General features: G+C 35.2%; 1 non-coding gene across 1 annotated transcript; it reads left to right on the top strand.

Annotated features, from left to right (window-relative positions):
• Positions 1–22,083: 22,083 nt before the first annotated feature.
• TRNAG-UCC (transfer RNA glycine (anticodon UCC)) lies at positions 22,084–22,155 on the top strand. The gene has a single exon. It is a non-coding gene; the product is annotated as a tRNA-Gly (tRNA).
• The last annotated feature ends 254 nt before the right edge of the window (positions 22,156–22,409 follow it).

Here is a 22,409-nt window from a genome sequence, read left to right on the forward strand (position 1 = left end):
TACAACAATCACAATGACAAAAAACAACAACCTGTTTCTTTTTGAATCCATGAGTTTTTCTTGTCACCAAGATATGGTCCCACAGAACCTGCATGAACATTTCTCTAAAAGAAAAAGCCCACTGCTTTGGGAAACAGCCCACTCCATTTTAGGTAGCTACAATTATTAGAATGATGTTCTTGTATTAAACAAAAAAATGGCCTTTCCATTTGAATCAACTAGGATGATTTCAGTTGTGAGCATGGGACCAATACAAAACCAATAAAATGTGGGTTTTCCTTGTCATGCTTTTGTGCTTATGGTCAAAGTGGCTGCAGCCACTAGGCATCATTCCTAAAAGAAGGGAAAGTTTTATTATTTTTGTATGGAAATCATTTATATATGAAGATACAATAATTTGATGTTTCCTTAAATAGATTAGATGCATCTGATCTAAAGTTGACAGGCATCAGGGACCAGCTAGGAAGGAAGAGAAGCACGAGAATGTTTTCCAGCCTTGAACCCAGTTAGGCTTTGCAGTTGGAACAGTGGTCATGCTGACTCACACGCTACCATTCCTTCTGCTAGCAGTAGGCATTTGGGACAAGAACACACATAGAGCCCACTTTCTGCGTGTCTAAATACTTAGAATGATGAATTAAGCTACCAAGTGTGAAACATGTTCTATCCCATCTCCTCCCAGGGTAAGGGCATCTCTTTTCCCTGCGCTTGCGAGCTGTATTGTGTTTCCTGGCTTGGCTCAGACTTGTGGTCAACAGAACCCTTTAGTTGAATTACTCCTTTTGGTCTGTTCTCATCAGAAGATGCACAGACAAGTGACTCGGGAATCCAGAAATGAGGACAGAGAAGAATGACCTCTGCTGCCTAGTTCTACCTTATAAAAGTTCCGTGATTCCTTCTCAGAATCTCCTGGGTTTCAAAATGGTAATATATGCATGAGCTGAACTTTATGTAACACTGACAGTGAGATCTGGGAGAGTACCCTAAAATCAAGTGCCATGCGTCTCTAATGAAAATATGAATATTCACACGAAGTGGGATAAAGAGACTATAAATAACCTTACGTCAGCTCAGGTCAGGTTTTGCTGCCTAATAAGTTCAGGTTAAGTCAGGTTTTAACACATAAATTGTTTTTGTGTAACTATATAAACTATTTCTAGCATTTTTGAATATTGTAATTACATTATAAGAAATTATGGGCCTGTAGCATGTTAGGCACTTAGATGTTTTAAATATATTTTATACTTTAACTCCTCTTATTATAGTTTTAAAAGATAATTATGATCATTCTTACTTCATATATGGAAAAAATGAAGTTCATAGAGGTTAATTTTGTGTGTCAATTTAGCTAGGCTATGGTGCCTAGTTATTTCGGTTAAACATTAGTCTAGGTGTTGCTGTAAAGTTATTTCTTGGATGTGAGTAACATCCACAATCAGTTGCTTTTAAATAAAAGAGATTACCCTTCATAATATGGGTGGGCTTTATACAATCAATTGAAGAGCCAAAAGACAGAGAAGAAATTCTGTCTCAAGACTGCAATCTCATCTCTGGTCAATTTCCAGCCTGCTGGCCTGCCCTTCAGATGTTTGGACTTGCTAGCCCTCATAACTGCATGAGAGAATTCTTTAAAATAAATGTGGTATACATATATCCACAGGAACACACACATACATAGCCACACTGGTTCAGGTTCTGATACATTGTTACCTGCAGAAAGAGCTCTGATTTAAACTCAAATTTGCCTTGTTAATTCCATATGTAGCGCATACTCAACTGCCAATAATGCATAAAAAAAGCCTGGGGGTAATTCTGCTGTAAATTTCCTGGGGAACTTCTTTCAGAATTGTTGTTATACACTTAATCCAATTTCTCTGATATCACAGCATTGCTCACATCTTCTCTTTCACACAGAACCTCCAGATAAGAAAATGAGAGTTTGTATCAAGAACAAATCTATGGTATAATGCACCTTCTTTTGATATCCATTTAAGAGAATTATAATTTACCAAAGATTCTGATGCAATGACACAATTTTTTGGATTAATGAGCAATTTTCAATGGTTTAAAGAATATTTGCCCATCAAATCATATTCCCACTGTTTTAGAAGTGTCTTCCTTTCTTTGGAATGTAAATGTGTTTTTTATGATCCTCATGATCCTCAGTGACTTGGGTTCTGTGGACTATTTCCACTCATGTTTTTAATAATTAGACTTTGGAAGTGTGCATTACTAATGATGTTCAGTGAGACAGAACTGCAAAGGTTATCCTCTTTCTCTTCTTTCAAATGGACAGCAATCATCAGTTGTTAGGGTATGGTTTTATGTTTTTAATTGTTTTTCTGCTGCTGATTTTATTTAAATTTGACCTGAATTTGCCCTTGGCACACACAGATGGTATTTTGGTCTGCTGCCGGTGTGGGACAATCTTTCTATGATTCATATGTTCTCTCTCTCTCTCTCTCTCTCTTACCCCTTCCCCTTTCTCTCTCTTTTTCTCTTCTGTTATCTGTAGCAAACATCTTCCTTGATTTCTGTAGAGTCTAAGACTCTGGAATCCTAGAACTTCCCAGGATGATGGTCCTGGGCCATTGTCACATTACTTCTCTTGCTATGTAATCTCAACAACATTTTTGACTTAAAATCCCTTCCTTTACTGATGACCTGCTTAGTACTATTCTAAGCCTAATCTGTACCTGAGCTGTTGATCTCTATGTCCAACTGGCTTCTAGACATCGTCATCTGAAGCTCAAAAAGACCCCTTAAATGTATCATGCCCCAGGAACAATAAATTTCCAACCTTAAACCTACTACTCCCTACTATAATAAATTGAATTCACTTAGTTGTGCAGAAGAAAAACATTGTAAAGTTCCTTTATTTCTCTTTTTCTCTCACTCTTCACATTACATGTATCAAGAAAGCCCATCAACTCTTCCTCTATGTAAATTGAGAATATAGTAATTTCTCTTCAACTGTAATGCTTCCCTTCTAACCTAGGAAGCCATCATCTTCCGCTCTGATTTCATTCTTGCCCATCTACATAATTCAATACTCAGAGAGTAAGCAGAATCATCTTTTTTCAGAATGTGATTTAGATACTATCACACACATGGCTTAAAAACTTACAAATAAGTTGGTATTGTACTTATAAGACATCTAAATAGCCACTTTTTTCACTGTAAAAGTCCTACGTGACCAGTATAGCCCCATCTCTTTCCATTCTACCTATATTTAACTGTTTTCCAGCCATACCACCCATCTTTCTGTTCTTCATGTATAAAGGAGTTTTGTCTCAGTGTCTTCACGCTTGCTGCTCTTCTGCCTGGTGTTATCCCACCCCTCCATCCTGAGGATAATATGTAGTCCATCCTGACCACAGATTTTTGCATGACTGCTCCTTTTCTTCATTCAAATCTTATATAAAATGTTAACTCCTCATAGGGGTCTTATCTGACTGCCTCTATCTAAAATAGCTTACGGTATTGTTCTCCACATATTATCCTTTCTATTACTGAAGTTATTTTGCTTGCTTGTTTGTTTATTATCTGCTTTCCACACTAGAATATAATCTCAGTGGATGGAATGGTTATCGATATCTGGTACTTCTTCCCTTCTAGGCACACAGTAGACTGCTCCTCTCAAGCCTCTTACAGTTTCATTGTGTTAAGTGATCAGTTTAAGCCAAGGAAATGTGAGTGAGAATATCAGGTCACTAGCAGGCAATGAACGGTTTACTTGTAATTTACAAGGTTGTTCTCTGCTGATGCAGTGACCAGGAAAGCCGTGTGTTTCTATTTGATTACAAGATAAGGAAGCGTTCATAAGCCTAGGATCCTGAGTTACTGGGTGGAGCAGATTTCCTGTCTCCTTGTTGTGCATGTAGTGTTTTGTGAAGTCTCTTACATGCTGGGGTTACTGCAGCCTTGCTAGCTTACCCCAATTAATAAAAAGTCAAGGAGACCTTGACTTTATTCTTTACTTCTTATTTTACTTCTGGCATGCAGAATAGTGTCTGAGACAAAGTAGGCCATTTTAATAGATGAGTGAATTTCTTCTGGCTATTTCACCGTATGTGGTGGGTACTTATCATCTTGAGCTTTATTAGCACCATGCCGTATCCTGATGACTGAAATCGCCTATGGCCTAGGAGAAGCTTATTTATTTGTGAGATGTCACCTTTAGTATCCGTGATCTAAAAATTTATTCTTGGGCCATAAAAGGAGATAAAATAAATTCCAAATTATTTTCAATTTTGGTAGATGAGAGTGGGAGAGAAAATAGTAGATTAAAAGAAAGATGATAAAAAAGGACAGCATGTCATAGTTTTCTCTATCAAAATTTTAATTGCGTTCTTCAATTTCACCAAGGAGAGTGGACAAAAGAACAGTATTTATTTATCCTCAGATCTACTATTCTCCATCGTTTACCTTATTTTCCTTTAAATCCACCACCTTTCTCTGTTTAAAATATTCAATTACTTATATACAATGCCAAGTATTACCCAAGAGAAATAATGACTGGATATACAATTAGGCAATGTTATAATTATATGATGGTCCTAGAGGTCTGAAGAGTTTTGTGTTATAATGAAGCACCTCTTCTATATTCATTCTTTAATTAGGAAGAAAAAAGTTAAAAGAGGGGGTGGGCCACAGTGGCTCAGTGGCAGAGTTCTCACGTGCTATACAGGTGACCCAGGTTTGATTCCCAATGCCTGCCCATGCAAAAAAAAAAGTTAAAAATGGGGGTAAAAGTATTTCTCTGCCCAATACAGGACTATAGAATTGTTTTTAATCTGCTAAGACTTTCAACTTATATTTTATTAATAATATATTTATATAAGAATTCTAATGTTAATATACTATATTATATTATATTATATTATATTATATTATATTATATTCCATTGTATATCTAGTCTGGTTTTAATCCCTGGATGGTTAGTTAATTTCATGTTCTTTTATTGGTTATAGATTGCCAGTGATAATTCCTTATGAAAAGGAATTTAGGACAAAAGCATATGGGTGATCAACACTGGAATATCAAAAATCCTGGAAGAAAAATTCACATGCAATATCTTCTCACTGAATGGATGATTTGTCAGTTGGTTAAGCTTTTTTAAACAAAGAGGAATAAAATATTCTTCCCACTTGAAGATGTGAATAAAAGGTCAGAATTATCTCCTTCACAAAGCATATCTTAAAATACTGCTGTTAGGGTGGGCCATGGTGGCTCAGTAGGCAAGAATGCTCACCTGCCATGCCAGAGGACCTGGGTTCGATTCCCGGTGCCTGCCCATGTTAGTATATATATATATATATATTATATATATATATGCATTATATATAATATATATATATATACTGCTCTTAAATAGAAATAATTTCTTTTATTTATATTTTCACTAATCTCTAACACTTTGCTAATGCAAATAAAATAATTTAAGTGCAAAAGCACTATTCAAATAAATATTACAATTTATACTCAGATTGCTCTTATGCATCGCTGTGTTGTTGCCTCTCTAACATCAATGGCTATTGTCTGAATCCATGAATAGCACTTGAATTTCAACCTACCCCCATTTTATGGACTTGTCCCATGTTTTTTCCACTGTCTAGAATTCTGCCTTTTCTCCTTTATTTCCCTTCCAATTCTCCTGTGCTTGTAATACAAAATTATAGTCTCAAATGGCCCACAAATTCTCTAAAAAGACTGTAGTCTGTATCGGTATTTTCATTCCCAGAATTACTATGTTACAGTCTATACCTGATTCATTCATTCATTAGTTCTTTCAATACATGTTTATTAAAATCCAAGTTTATATAGTGTACTCTGGGAATATAATAATGCAAAAAACTCAAATTCTGCTCTCAGCATTCTCACAGTTAGATATCAAATATGGACAGAAATGTGCTATGGATTTTCACAACTAGATGGAAGGTTCTAGAAGTACAAACATTGTTTCTTTCTTATTCATCCACAGTACCTACAACTCTGAAGAGCAAGTAGTAGGTTCTTGATAAGTACTTGACAAAATGAATGCATGAAAGCATGGTTGAATAAATAAGATGGTGTGACGGCCTAAGTGCAACAACTGAGACATTTACCGAAAAAGGGACCAAATGGGTATACTCGGGAAAAGTATCTGAAGAGGAGGCAGTGGAAGTTGGATTCTTGCTTAAATGATATGAAATAGTGGCTAGAAGTATAAAGGGAGAGGGATGTTCTAATAAATGATAAGAAGACATGAGAGAATATGGCACTTTGGGGAACTGCCCCAACCCACCCTTCATTTTTTATTACAACCTCCCAGATCACTTCTCAACAGAATTTTTTTTTTCATACTTTAAAGGAGAGCCCATGTCTTTCACTGAAACTTAGATAATGCCAGGGACAAAGGAGTTAATGGTGGCGAGGAAGATTACGATATTAGAATAAACCCTGGTTTAGAAATCAGAACATGCTGGTTATAACAATATGCTATTAACTCACTGTGTGGGATTTGAAAGTGAACTTTCCTTCTCTAAGCACAGCAAATAAAATGAAAATGTTGCTATACACATTCCCTAGGGTCCTTTCCACCACAGAACATTCCATGACCCTTGACTCGACTCCTAAAAGTGTCTTTTCCAACTGGCTGAATAAGAGAGGACAAAAATGGCAAAGACCTAGGGTAGACATTAGGAAAGTTTCACAGAGATACAGTAGTAGCAAAGTTGCAGCAGGAAAGTTGAAGGGAAAAGATAGGCATATATCTGGTTATGAAGAGTCCAGGCCTTCCTTAAAGGCAAGAGAAGCCAGACCAGAGGACTCTAAGGGTTATATTACTGCACGATCATTTTCCTCTTAGGAAATGTAAAAGTATCTACCTTTAACATGCATTGAGCCTCAATAGAAGGGAAGAACTTGAGTAGTCAATGAAAAGCTAGAGTTATTATGGTGCCTTAAGAAATGGAAACAAATGCATTCAGGAATTCAGCGGACACTTACATGCACCGTTCTGCTTAACTGTGCACTTAGAGCCTTAATAGGCAAGCACCTTCGTTAAGGCAAGTGATACATCTGGCTTTGAAGGAAGGGGGCCGTTCGGGGCGTGCGAAAGCACTCACCACAAGCAAGCTGCCACCACCACAGTATGAATAAGAATTCTGATGGTGTGCTCATCTCTGTCTTAGAGCTGCTACTATGGCAACAGACATGGATAAAAAAAGGATAAATATTTGATAAAAAGCAAATGGAAAAAATCCCCCACCTTCAGGGTGTAATAAATATGGTGAGTTTTGTAATGAGAAGCTTTCACAGCATGGTACTTTTAGAAAGAAAATCAGTTTTAGGCAATGAACCTATGGAATATACCAGAATGACCGTGGACCCTGGAAAAGTCAGTTCATTCACTTTATACGCATTTACTGAAAAACCACTATATGCAAAGCACTGTGCTTGGCACGGTGGGGATTGCTGACACACATGCTACTGAATGCTGGCACTTAACTGGAAAAGAAAATTCCGAGGCAGCTAATTAAAATGCAAAGCAGTATGTGGTGAGTGATACAAAAGCTGTACCAAAATAAATTTTGTAGATTTTAAAGGGAGCAAAACATCATTGCAGCTGAAGATATCAGGATAAAATGCAGCGAGGAAGTGGCATTGGAGTCAGGCTTGAAATATATTGTAAAGTTAAATTCTATATAAGTAATGCATATTTTAAAAGTCACATGCATTTATTAAACGGGGGTGTGCAAGAGTAGTTCAGGGATAGAATTCTCGGCTGACATGCGGGAGACCCCAGTTCGATTCCTGGCCCATGGACTTCCCTAGAAACAAACAAGCAAACAAAAATTCAACAAAATGTGCTGCAGTAATGGGATACTCACATGGAAAAATAATGAAGTGTGACGCCACCATACAGCATACAAAACAAACAAACAACAACAAAAAAACACTCATATACATTCATTAAAGAAAATTTGAAAACTAAGATGAAAAATGAATAATTCAGAGTTACCAAAATAGTTTCTATTAGTATGTTGGTATATTTTCAAGTCTTATTCCACATAAATAAAAAAGAAAATAATGTCTTATTTTATAATTTGCTACTACTTCTTTCCTTGTCATTCCTCTATGATCATTTCCCCACAGCCTTAATAAACATGATTTCTTATTACTGCATTATTAATACTCCTTGGAGTTCTGCTTCTTTTCGTGACCAAGGTCAACCTGTGGGTCCCTGCTGATAAAGACTAGTTTATCTTGAAGACCCTAAGGAAACTTGATGGAACTCATGATGCCAACTAACATGATGGGAACAGATAATGTGATTTCCAAAACCCATCTAAATGAAGTAAAATGTTTTCCTGATCATATGTTATCTGAGCTTTAATCTAGGTTTAAAAAAATGTTTTTCTCAATTCAACTCTACCCCACTGTAACAATCCATATCCCACATTTTTAGCAAAAGCCATTGCAAAGGAGACAGAAGGAAAGAAGTTTTAGTTTTCTATGGGTACCCCATCTGGCACTCATATTGCAGTCTTAGGGGCTTTGAAAATATTGGGTACATTTCAGGGCCCTTATTAACCAGGTGCCGAGTGTGTTTAGGTGTTTTGCCTGCTATGTCCATGTGGGCATACTGAAGTCAACATCCACATGTTTAAACATGATTGTGTCAACTTCTGTATTCAAAATAACTGTTGAAAATGACTCTGCTCTATAATATATAAAAATGAGAAACAGAAATCCCATCTTTGATGGAAACAAGGGGCTATCAGTAACTTGGATGATATATATGGAAAACAATCAGAACAGTGGCGTATTACTTGGGGTCTCTAGAGAAAGAGAACCAACAGACGATATTTGTAAATATGAGATTTATAAAGGTGTCTCATGCAACCATGGTAATGGAAGAGTTCAAAATCCATAGAGCAGGCTGGGAAGCTGGCAACTGCAGTGAAGGGTCTCAACAAGCTCCACAGGAGAGGCTCGCTGGCTGAAGGAGCAGTGAAAAATTCTATCTTCTTCCTTAAAATTCTTCAACTGCTGGATCAAATCCAACTGATTGAATTATCTCATTTGCAGGAGATGTGCCATTAGTTGATCATACATGTAATCAGCCACAACTGCAATCAATTGACTGGTGATTTAATAAACCAGCCTTCTGGATTATTTACCAGCCATGAAATATCCTTGTAGCAATGGTTAGGCCAGTGCTTGCCTGACCAAGACAACTGGGCACCATTACTTGGTCAAGTTGACACCAGAACCTAACCATCACAAGGGGTAAATTACTCGACAGATAATCCAACTCACATGCTCATAAGGAGAAGTACTAATGAGGAGATCACTGACATCCCCCAAATTCCATTTAAATGTTATGTATTAAAGGCTCAGGAACTAATGGTGCTACAGAGAGTTAGAGTAAGACAGGGGCTGAAAACTAAGCAATAGTTAGAACGATCATATAAAGGAATAGTTGGACTCCTTGTTACTGTTTCCCAGTTCTGTAGTTGATTTTATTTTCCTTTACAAAACTAAATCAGAGGGACTCATGAAATGGATATCTGACATTAGAGGAAGGCAAATGGAGGGCTCCTGTTGAGAGTTGAAACAGTGAGTAAAACTCTGTTTTCTGACTAGTAAAGCTCACTAGTGTCTTTTTCCCACTTAATTCCAGAGAACCACCAGCCAGGCTGATAAAAACTAAAAAGAAGCCTGGAAGGTCCTTCTCTGAAGAAATAAAAACACACAAAGAAAAGACTTATGACACTGAAATTTGGAGCTCCCCCACATGCCGGTCAAGAAATCAAAAAGCAGCTCTGTAAGGAGAATTCCCAGTCTATAAGCACCACCCAATCACACAGAGATTTCAATCTGGCTTCTCTTAGGGATTCTTCCTTATATGTTGATGGGCAACCTAGTTCTAATGGAGGTAAATACATCTCATGTCTGTTGGAGCAGAGATGAGTCACCAAGGGCATATCATGGACAGCTTTATGTCGTAGATGTCCTGTGCTCCAGGTCCGTCTGGGAGTGTCCTGTGGTGTCTCCTGTTTTGCAAGGCATCTTCATGAATTTTCTTAAAGACCTTACTAAACTAACTTTGTCAGGATCATGATGCTGTTTTGACAATCACACAACAGCATATATTTATTTGTTAGAAATATGGATGTGTATAGATGAAAAAATAATGAAATAATTGAACATGGTTGTGTCTGGAAAATTGGAGGAAGTAGGATGGAAAGGAAGGACAATTGTTTTTTGTAAAATATCTTAGGACTTTTTGATTTTTAAAAATTATTTGCATCTATTTCTTTAATATGAAAGAGAGCTAGAGAGAGGGAGAGAGAGAAAGAGCAAGTAAGCCAGTGTATTTTAAGTTCTTCATGGAAAAGAGTGTGAAAGTAAATGAGCTATTTGTAGTACTAATTTAAAGTTTGTCATGGGATGGGTAAAGTTCTGAGGCAAAGAGGAAAGCAGAATGCTTCTAGTTAATTTTTCATTTAGAAAAGAAAACTGGAGCATTAGAAATAAATTTTACCCAGTTTAAAGCCTACCCAAATACCATGAAAATAAGTTTTGAAGTTTTATATTGATTATTCCCAGGTCTCATGAAATAATTTATTATAAATAAAGCTGTAACAAAATGTAATGATTATATGAATGAATGTTTTGTTCTTGCTTATTTGGACTAAATATTTTCATCTCCTATTACCATAATTTAGGATTTTTTTCCTTACTAGATTCCAAGAGCAGATTTCTTGAAATTTTTCAACATTTTTTCTAAAAAATTTGTAGATCTGTGACAACATTCACCAATACCAGCTAAAAACTGAGAGTAGGGAAATACCAGGAGACTTAGAGACTGCAAGTAGTCCATTGTGAGTAATGCACATAAGGAAACAGCAGTAAAAACTAATTACAAAGTTCCATCTGGGCCAGATAGAGAAGATTTGGCTGAGACATTTTAATATATTCATTTGGCAATGGGGAGTGATTGGTTTGAGTTTTTTTTTTTTTAATTTGCTTGTTTTATTGATATGTGACAAAATAAAAAACAAAGACAGAGACAAAGACCTGGTCCAATTCAACAAATATTTATGGATACTCTACACTATTCTCTGCATTACGGAGTGTGCAAAATGAATAAGGCATGGATGTCTTCCAAGTATCTAGGGTCAGGAGGAAAAAATGACACAATTATAAATGATAAATATGACACTGGTTTGGTAAGTACTATAGATGGTAGGTCCCAAAGAGAATAGAGGGGTGGGGTACCTAAAATTTAATGGAGGTATCTTGGAAAGGCTCAGAAAATGTCTATTTGGAGTTGGGTCTTGAAAACTCATGACAGCAATAGATAGAGATGAGAGTTAGAGGCATCTGGGAAGGAAGAGGGTACTGGTCATCTTCAGAAAATGTACACATTTTAAATATGATTAGGTAGGCAGATAGATAAAAACATAAATTCCTAAAAGAAAAATACATGTCAATATATCATTTTAGTTGACAGAGAGCTGGCCTTAAAGAATATCAGAGAAATCACCCAAATATTTAAAATTTATATTCAACAGAAATATCAACAATGAAATGTAAGCAAGCAGAAAAATGTAACAATTATTTACAGCTTATAGGATATATGAGAATAAACAGCATATATGTGTATATATATATATATATGGCGGGGTCACATTTCAATATTTTTCCATGCTAGTATCCCATTATTGCAGTATCATTTGTTGAATTTTTGCTTGTTTTGCTTATTTGTTTGTTTTCCTTGGGGCAAGTGCATGGACCAGGAATTGAATCCAGGTCTCCCGCATGGCAGGAGAGAATTCTACCACTGAACTATACTTTCACCCCATGTCATATTTTAAAAACAATAAAAAGAAGGAGAAGAATAGCTTTATGGTGGAGAAACCTGACAGACATTAAGTCAGCCATGTTTTCAAGTTCATCATGAATAGTGATAAGTAGTATTTGTAGTATATTCCCTTGATATAAAGTGATGAAGATTTCATTTAACTCAGCGGTCTTCTTCCCCAAACCCATAACCCCAGTTTAATCATGAGGAAACATCATATAGATTTCACTGGAGGGGCAGCCTGCAAAATACCTGGTGGACCTCCTTAAAACTGTTGCGGTCATCAAAAGAAGAAAAGTCTGAGAAACTACTCCAGCCAAGAGGAGCCTAAGGAGACATGACTTCGAAATGTAATGTAGTATTCCAGATGGGGTCCTCAGACAGAAAAAGGACATTTGTTAAAAACCAGAGAAATTTGAGTAAAGGATGGACTCCAGTTAATAATACAGTATCAATATTTGTTCATTAATTGTAACAAATGTACATACCAATGTAAAATATTAATAATAGGGGAAACTGGATGCAGGATATATGGTACCAGGATATACGGTTTATGGCATAAAGTTCTCTATTTTTCAGTAAATCTTAAACTATTCTAAAAATAAAATTTATTAAGAAAAAATAATAAAAAGATGAAGACCTTAGTTGAAAAATGGACAGCAGACAAGAACAGGATGTTTATTCTTTAAAAAGGCAAATTATATATGAGTAAAGTGTTTACCTTTACTTCTGACCAGATAAATGCAAATTAAATTTGATTTAGTTTAAAAGGAAGCAATGGAAACCTATCAAATATGCATGGCTAAATGATAAAGTTGTGGGGGAAACAAGTGGTCTCTTCCTTGGCTGGTTAGATTATGAACTCTGGAGGGCAAACCGACACCCAATATTAAAAATCTCTAAGATAAATAATTAAGGCTGTATTTGTAGAAATAGGTATGCATATATTCATTGAAATGTTTTTGTATAATTTCAAAGTATTAGAGGACACATTAATATTTGATAATGAGGATTTGACAAATTGTGAGATACTCGATTACTGAATTTCCACTTGCTTCTGAATGTGGAAAGATTGTCATACGTAAATATGAATAGTTTGTGAATTTTGCTGCTCTGAATCCGTTTATTTATTTTTTCTATATTAGCCCAATTTTCCTAGGGGAACTACCTTTCCCTAATTATCAAAGTCATGGTAGGACTATAAAAAATAAAGGAGTCCTGCTTGCTTTAAATCAAATCCTGACACAGCTTTGACAGAGAATCTTGAGCTGTACGGCTAAAATGATTTGTTTTGTATCAATACACATCATCTTTTCTCAACCAGAGTTCTAGAAAAGAAATAAGTTTTATAGAAACTCATTTGAGTGACTTTTCTTTTAATTCTTCTAAAGAGTAGTTGTACACAACTGATAACCATTCTAGGTGCAGAGGGTATATTATTTACATATATTTTTGGCACCCTGAAATGCTTGGTTTCTATCCTTTCTGTCTGATTCCTCAGGTCTCCTTTCACTTTTCTGAGCTCCTTCATTTCCTTCAAATAAATATCTTTTCTATTTAAGTTAGCTAGGGATTTGTGTGTGTGTGTGTGTGTGCGCGCGCGTGTGTGGCATTAAAGCAAAAGAAAGTACATACGTAAGTATTTGAGTGTAATTAGCCATAATAATCCTGAGTGATAGGGCTATGTGAACATTTTATACTCCTGCACAATCACTTTTGCTTATGCAACCATTAAATTTCTTTCAATTCTGTGAATTCACCAAGTTTGTTCCTTGCTTAGGACTTTAGTTCTTTCTGTGATCTGAGCCAGGCATACCCTTTCCCAAGGTTTTCATAAGGTGCCTCCTCCTCCTTCAAGTATCATTCCTCAGTGGGAATTTCATACCACCCTCTATAATCCTCCTTCCCCTCTGCCCCATCTCCCCATCCATGTCAAGTGACCCCAGGTAACAACATTGACAGCTTTTTCTTTTACTGAAATTATCCTGATATTTATTTACTTGAACATATGTTCTGCTTCTCTCAACAGAAAAAAAAATTCCCTGATACTCAGCCAAATATAAATATATATTGACTTACCTCCATGTAGAAAATTACATGGCACAAAGTAGCTACTCAATAATATGTGTTGTATAAAAATGCAACATTTAAACCATACATTATGAGGCTTAGTATCATGGAAATTATTTTCTGGTGAGAGAAGTAGACTATATGGTCAAGTAAATAAATATCAAGATAATTTCAGTTGAGGAAAAGGCTGCCAACATGATAGAGTAGGAGAGGGATTAAAGGAGACGGAGGAGGTAATAAAAGACAAAATGGGATTTAACAAATGAGTATGGCTGCTGAATCGCTATATTAATATTCCTTCTAGCCTCCAGTGTTTTGGAGCAGCTAGAAGGAAAAATCTGAGATGATGTAATGGTAGCCTATGACAAACTCTGGGATCAGTTCTGTAGCTGCTTGTTGAAGTGTGCTTTGATAATTATTGTTTTTGTCTTCCTTTGCTTTGTATATATGTTATATTTTACAATTAAAATGTAAAAAAAAATGCATCATTTTGAATATCTGCATATCTTGTACCATGAATATAAACTTTATTTGTAAATAAAAACCAATGTATTGTGATTTTTAAGAGCACTTAGTCCGTAGTTAACATTGCAGGTAAGAGTCAATATTAAAACACAAGGAAAGATTAAGCAAACAGATATGAGACAGATATTCCTTTTTTGGCAGAACAGTAAAAATTTGAGGAAGCCTATGTCAAGTGATCTTGATGTAAATAAAATGTAAAATGTACTCAGTAGCTTATCAATAGATATTGAGGTTAAAGCAATGAAGTGAGTATTGAAGAAGTATCTACAAATAAAAAGTAACTAGAAGGTAAAAAAAAGAGAGGAAGAAAAATATTTCACCTCTTCAGCAGAGAGAGTGCAGCTTAAGGGTATACACAGTAAAGCGTAGAGATTGAGATATGGAGACTATCAGTTAATTTTATCATCTTGGTCAGAAAAAATATATACATTAAGTGGACCTAATATGAGTGTGTAGATTGTCATTGTTTCTGGGAGAATATTGAGTAATAATAATTTCTAAGATGTCAGCGAGCGCATAATTCAACTGTCTAAATGTGGGGTTTAGACTGGGTAGGGAAACCAGTAAACTAGGAAAATAGAACAGGAGTTAAAAACAAGAAGCCGTAATGTGGCAAAATTCTGTTTGGAGAAAAACAAACGTACATAGGAGGGATATAAAGTAAGAGTTTGTGATCAGAGTGAACATTCATAAGCACCTTTCTAGATGTATGCAAATATTTCAGTAGTGCTTAAAAGTATGTTGGGAGTGCAGAGTAGGATTGGCTGAGGAAAGTGGGCTGTTTGTAGCCTCAGAGACCAAGTGGACTTCTAATCCACTGGGCTGGACACATGCCCCTCGAATTCTCCTCAGGCAGCTGGCTAAGGTAAAGCATCCTTCCTTTACGTTGCCCCAAAACCTCCAGAAAAGTTTTAAATTAATAGTCAGGCACATAAAGGTAGATATAAAATAAACTTTTAGTACCTCTGCAATATCTCTGGTCCCTTTATTTGGTCCATTTGTACCATAATGACATTCCTTTATGATCTGCTTTGGCAATGACAAAGCAAGTAGAAAACGGTTTGGAATTTTTATAAATGGATTTTTCCTCATTCTTCAAGTAACACTGAAATATATTTTCTCTTGAAAACACTAAGCAGTTGGGTAGGAGACTGAGTTTACTTCATTTACTTCATTTTAATTTACATGCAATAAAATGCAACAATTATAAGTGCACAGCTTGATGAGTTTTGACAAATGTAAATTCCATGAAACCATCACACTAAACAAGAAAGATATAGACCATCTTCATAGCAGAAATTTCCTTGTGCCCATTTTCAGTCAATAGCCTTCTTTCCTTGCCTCCCTGTCCCAAGGCAATCACTGCTCTGATTCTGTTACTACAGTAGTTTTGCTAGTTCTAGAAATTCACGTAACTTGAAATCATCCAGAAAGTACTGCTTTGGTAAAGCATCTCTCACTCAACATGATGTTTTAAGTTCTGTTTTTTAAGATGCATCCATGTTGTTTGTGTATCAGTAGTTTATTCCAGTTTATTTCCAAGTAGTATATTCTACTATGAACAATCCACAATCTGTTTATGCATTCAACTATTCATGGACATTTGCATTCTCAATTTTGACCAATTATAAATAAGGGTTTTGTGAATGTTTTTGAATAAGTATTTTTGTAGATGTATGCTTCTATTTATTTATTTATTTTGGACTTAGAATTGTTTGAAATTGCTGGATCATAAGGTAGGTATATGCTGATCCTAAATGAGAAACTCTAGGAAAAATTTCCATTTTACACTCTCTGGTAGAGAGAATAATGTCCCCTCAAAGATATTCACATCCTAAATGCCAGAATTTGTGACTGTGATTGTGTCAGTCAGGGTTGTCTAGAGAAACAGAACCAACAGGACACCTGTAAATATGAATTTTATAAAGGTGTCTCATGCAACCATGGGAATCAAAGGGTCTAAAACCCATAGGGCAGGCTGTGAAGCTGGCGGCTTTGATGAAGGGTCTGGTTGAACTCCACAGGAGAGGCTCACTGACTGAAGAAGCAATGAAAAAGTCTCTCTTCTTCCTTAAGAGCCCTCACCTGATTGGATTATCTCATTGTGGGAGACACGCCTTAGTTGATCGCAGATGTGATCAACTATGAATGCAATCAACTGACTGATGGCTTAATACACCAGCCTTCAGCTTTATCAACCATCCATGAAATTTCCTCACAGCAATGGTTAGGCCAGTGCTTGCCTGACCACACAACTGGGCATCATCACTTGGCCAAGTTGACACCAGAACCTAACCATCATCACAATGGTAAAAGGGACTGTGCCAGTGTGATTATAAAGGATCTTTAGATGGGAAAATTATCCTGGATTATCAAAGTAGATGCAATGTAATCACAGAAGTCCTTAAAAGAGGGAGACAAGAGTGTCAAAGTCAGTGAGAGAAGGTATAATAATGGAAATAGAGATTAGAATGATGCACTTAGAAGAAGGAGGATTTGCATAAACCAGAATAATCTTCCCATCTCAAGATCCTTGTAAAACTAACAAAATGTGGAAAAGTTGTATATGCAGAAAACTATCTCATGCTGATAAAAGAAATTTAGGAAGATCTGATTAAGTACAGAAATTCATTTTTGGGGTGCATTTGTAAATGGAAGCTGATTTAAGATTTTAAATTCCAATTGTTCAAAGGAAAATATTAATATTTGATAAGTGATTATTATAGTAATATCAGTAATTTCTCCTAATATGTTATTTGATGGAACCATATTGTAATTTTACTATCATATAGATGGTGTATAATAATTTAGATCTGAAAAAAATGCTGTGTATTTTTTAGCACTGTTGAGAAAAAATTCAATTTGATGGAAATACGTTCATGAATCAAGGAGTACATACTGGGAAATGACAAGAGTACTAGATTTTTTCAATGTTTAAATTTGAAAGTTTGGTTACCAAGCAAACATCTGACCAATTTTCGTACTTTAAACAAAGTATTATTTCAAAATATGGCCATGATATTAACAGAGTTTGAAATGAAAAAAAGAATTCCTATTGTTCATTATTAGTATATAGGAATACAATTGACTTTTTTTATTGTTTACTCCCAGTGACTTGCTATACTTGCATATTACTTTCAGAATTTTTTTTTTACATTCTTTGAAATTTTCTATATAGGAAAACATAACTCCTGTGAAAAAAGAAAATGTATTTCTTATTTTTCAATTCATATATTTTTATTTATTTTAATTGTCTCATAGCACTGGCTAGGACTTCCAGTATGATGTTGAACATAAGTATGGACAGAAGACATTTTTGTCTTGTTCCCAGTTCTAAGGGAGAATGGGTCCAGTCACTCAACATTAAATGTGATGTTAACTGTTGGTATTTTTGTATATACTCTTTGCTAGGACAAGGAAGTTCCCCTCTATTCTTAATTTTTTTAGTGGTTTAACAGGAATAACTTTTGAATGTCTTCAAATGTTTTTTCTTCATGTACTGGTATGATATATAGCTTTACTTACTCATCTATTCATACAATAAATTACACCGATTGATTTATGAATGGTGAACCAATCTTGCATTCCTTGAATAAAGCCCACTTAGTTGGGAAGTATTATCTAAAAACATATTGCCAGATTCAAATTACCCATATTTTGTTAAGGACTTTTTAATATCTGATGAGTGATTATTATAGTAATATCAGTAATTTTCTCCCATGAAAGATATTGATCTGTAACTTTTTTATTTCTTGTAATGTTTTATCTTGTTGTGGTATTATAAAATTATAATATATATTATATTATTTTATATAATTATAATAAAGTTATAATGGTTTCATAAAATTAGTTGAGATATGTTCCTTCTGTTTCTATTTTCTGGAAGAAACTGCAGAAAATTGGTTTTATTTTTTCTTAAATATTTGGCAGAATTAAACAGTGAGAACATCTAGGTCTGATGCTTTATTTTTTGCAAGAATTTTAAGTATTAATTCTATTTCATTATTTAGCAGTTCCAAGCAATTTGTCCATTTCATGTATCAAATTTGTTTGCATAGAGTTGTTTGTCATATCTCCTTATTATCTTTTAATATAATAGGATAAGTAATGATGAGCCCTCTCTCATTTCTGACACTGGTAATTTGTATCTCTTCTTATTTTTTTTTCATTTAACAGGTATTTATTGATATTATATTATTATATATTAGCATATATCAGGTAAAGCAAAAGTGATAAAGAAGACGAATAGTACAGATCTGACCCTAGAGGAACTCAAATCTAAGTCAACTCCTTTACTTTTTATTTGTTTTTTTGTACTAGAGAAGTTATAGGTTTACAAAAAAAATTTGTATGAAATCCGGAGTTCCTATATAACACCCTATTATTAATACCTTGTATTAGTGTGGTACATTTGCTACAATTTATAAAATAACATTTTTATAATTGTACTGTTAACTATGGTCCATCTTTTACAATAGGGTTCATTATTTGTGATATATGGTCCTATGCGTTTCTTAAAAATTTTTATTCCAGTAACATACATACAACCTAAAATTTCCCCTTTTAGGCACATTTAATTCAGTGCTGTTAATTACATTCATAATGTTGTGCTACCAGCACCACCACCCATTACCAAAATTTTATGATCAGCCCAAATAGAAATTCTGCACAATTTAAGCATTACCTCCCTATCCCTAACCCAGCCAAATTATACTTTTTATGATTCCTATCCTTCTGAATTTATAAGATGCGTTTTACGGCCCAGAATATGGTTTATCTTGGTAAATATATCATGTGAGCTTGAGAAGAATGTGCATTTTGCTGTTGTTGAATGGGGTGTTTTCTCAATTTCAATTGGATCAAGACAGTTGCTAATGCTCTTCAGGTCATTTACAGCCTCACTGATTTTCTGCTTTTTTTTTGATCTATCAATCTGTGACAGTGGGTGTTGAAGTCTCTAGAGTATTCCAAGCTTCTCTTTTCCAAATCTTGTGATGTTGCTATCAGGTCTAACAATGATTAGTTTCCCTATCCCTGGAAGGGTTGTGAGGAGGTCTTTCTCAGAACCTCACTGTGAGAACCTGGTGGAATTCCTGGAAAGAAAGTCTACACAAGTATGGGGCCCTCTCTAATACTGAGGCTACCAGGAGTTTCTCACCTTTACACTACTCTACATTGCTTCCAGCAATTCATCAAAGTATTATTTATCCCTCCTATAAGTTTGTATTTTGAGCAGCTTCTGCTACCAGTATGCAAATTTATGTTGTCTATAACTCTGTAGGGCCTGTGTGATGACCAAGTTTAGATGCCAACTTGGCTAAGTTATGGTGTTCAATTGTTTGGTCAAATGGGCAGTGGCCTGATTGTTACTGTGAAGGTATTCCATAGATAGAATTCCATTCATAATCAGTTGATTGCATCTATGACTGATTGTGTCTACAATCAACAAAAGACATTGCCTTCAGCAATGTGGGGAGTCTCCTTGTCCAATTAGTTGGAGGTCTTGAAACTCTAACTATTTGGAGTTGCAGAACTCCATCTGAGCATTTCAGAAATTAGAAAGAAGAATTTCTGCCTCTACTTCAGCCAGTCAGTGTACCTTATGGAATTCAACTTCACCTTTATGGGAGTTTCCAGCTTTCAGCCTGCCTACAGATTTAGGACTTGACAGAATTCAGGGTCACTTTGGTTGGAGTTGCCAGTTTGTGGCCAGCTATATGGAATTCAGATTATCTCCATGGTCACATGAGCTGATTTCTGTAATAAATACCATATATGTTGAAATCTTATATATACGTGTGTGTGTATATATATATATACATATATATATATATATATATATATCCTATTGGTTCTGCTTTGCTGCAGAATCTTGACTAATAGAGTTTCTGTCTCTAGATTTTGGTGTCAAATTTTCCCTATAATGCTAGTTCTCTGATGGATCCTTGAAAACTCATTGGTTTTCAGCTAGTCCAGGTTTTTCTTGTTGTAAGATCAGTGACATGTCACAAGGGACAAAATTCATGATCCCATCCCCTCCTCCCCTTGCTACAACAGCTGAAACTAGTGACCCTCCCCCCCCCCCCACTTTCGTTCTTGCTGCAACTCATGACTCCCCTTGCCAAATGCTCCTCGAGGCAAAAAATAAGGAGCAAACAGGTCAGAACAGATGCAGTGAAGAAGGAAGCAGAAAGGAACCCTCCCCTCCCAATGTTACTTTTCCTTTAAAACATAGCTTCCAGAACAGAGCTGGAGCCATTTTTCCTTTCCTTTTGCTGGCAGGCTTCACTGACTTCTGTCTGCTGGCTCTTTCCCTGCTTTCTCTCTGTTTTCTTTCCCTTTAATAAACCTGGACTCACTGTCCTGCATGAATTCCTTAATGACTCCATGCCTAACAGTCAGGCGGGATAACTTCCAAGTTATTTATTATTTGGAGCTGAAACAAGTTCTCAATTGTCCTTTTTGTGCTACTATCACAATATTCACACATCATATGGTCCATACAAAGTTTACAATCAATGGCTCAAAGTATCATCACATCATTGTACATTCATCACCATCAATTAAAAATAAAACATATTTTCAAATGAAAAAAATCACTTCTATTTCATACATTTTTATCCTGCCTGGAAGTCTTTATTGCTTTGTGTAAATCCAAATTTTTGTCTGGGATTGCTTTCCTTCAGTCTTAAAATTTGTTTCTTCATCATATGTTATAGTGCAAGTCTTCTTGGGATGAATTTTCTTAGCTTTAGTTTACCTGAAAGAGACTTATTTTCCCTACATTTTTGACGATTATTTTTTCAAAAATTAAAAAAAAAATTTCTTTCAACACTTTACTAAGTGTTGTTTCTTGTTTACAACAAGAAACAACTGGACTACTAGCTTGAATTTATGACAAGATATCTGTGCTCATTCTTACTTTTGCTACCCAATGTAATAGGCCTTTTAAGGATGGTTTCAAGATTTTTTTCTTTATTGCTAGTTTTCAGAAATTTTATTACAATGTGCCTTTATGTGGCTTTCTTTGTGTTTGCCCTGCTTGGGATGCATTACGATTTTTCAGTCAGTGGATTTACACTTTTCATTAAATTTGGAAATATTTTGGTTATTATTTCTTCTAAAAATGCTTTTAATCCTTTCTCCTTATCTTATGGGACACTGATTACAATGTGCTGGCCTTGATATCATTCCATTAAAGTTCTGCTGATCTTTGGTCTGTCTTTTTTCTATATATGTTTTAGTTTGTATAATTTCTATTGCCATGTCTTTAAATCTATTTGGTCATTTTTCTGGAAGTTTCTATTAACCTCTCCAGTGTTTTTCATTTTAAGAATTATATTTTTCAGTTGTATTATTATTTTTTTTATATTTGATTTTGCTCTTTCTTTTTGGCTTCTATTTCTCTCATTATTCTTTATGTGATTGTAAGTAAAGGTTCTTTTAAGAGTCTTTAGTAATTTTATTATCTCTGTCATTTCTAACTGACTATTTTCCTGGTTATGGACCACATTTTTCTCCTTCTTGTTATGTCTAATAATTTTTATTTGATATTTCAAATTGTGAATATTATATCAAGTGATGAATTTTTATCATAATTTTCTACTTCAAAAAAATTAGTCTTGGGAGTGCATGGGTAGTTCAGTGGTTAAAATGCCTGCCTTCCATGCAGGAGACCTGGGTTTGATTCCCAGGTCATGCACCCAAAAACAAAAAGAAAAATAGTTTTGGGCGGGCCAAGATGGTTCAGCAGGCAGAGGTCTTGCCTGCCATGCTGGAGACCCAGGTTTGATTCCTAGTGCCTGCCCATGCAAAACATAAAAATAAAAAATGAAAAAATATAGTCTTTGTTCTGACAGGTAGTTAAATTACAGACCAGGTTGATCCATTTAAGCCTTCTTCTTTGTCAGTTTGTTATAGCGGTCTTAAAATATCCTTTAACCCAGGATTAGTTTA

This window comes from Tamandua tetradactyla, chromosome 3, assembly GCF_023851605.1.
Source record: "Tamandua tetradactyla isolate mTamTet1 chromosome 3, mTamTet1.pri, whole genome shotgun sequence".
In the NCBI taxonomy this organism is placed as follows: Eukaryota; Metazoa; Chordata; class Mammalia; order Pilosa; family Myrmecophagidae; genus Tamandua; species Tamandua tetradactyla.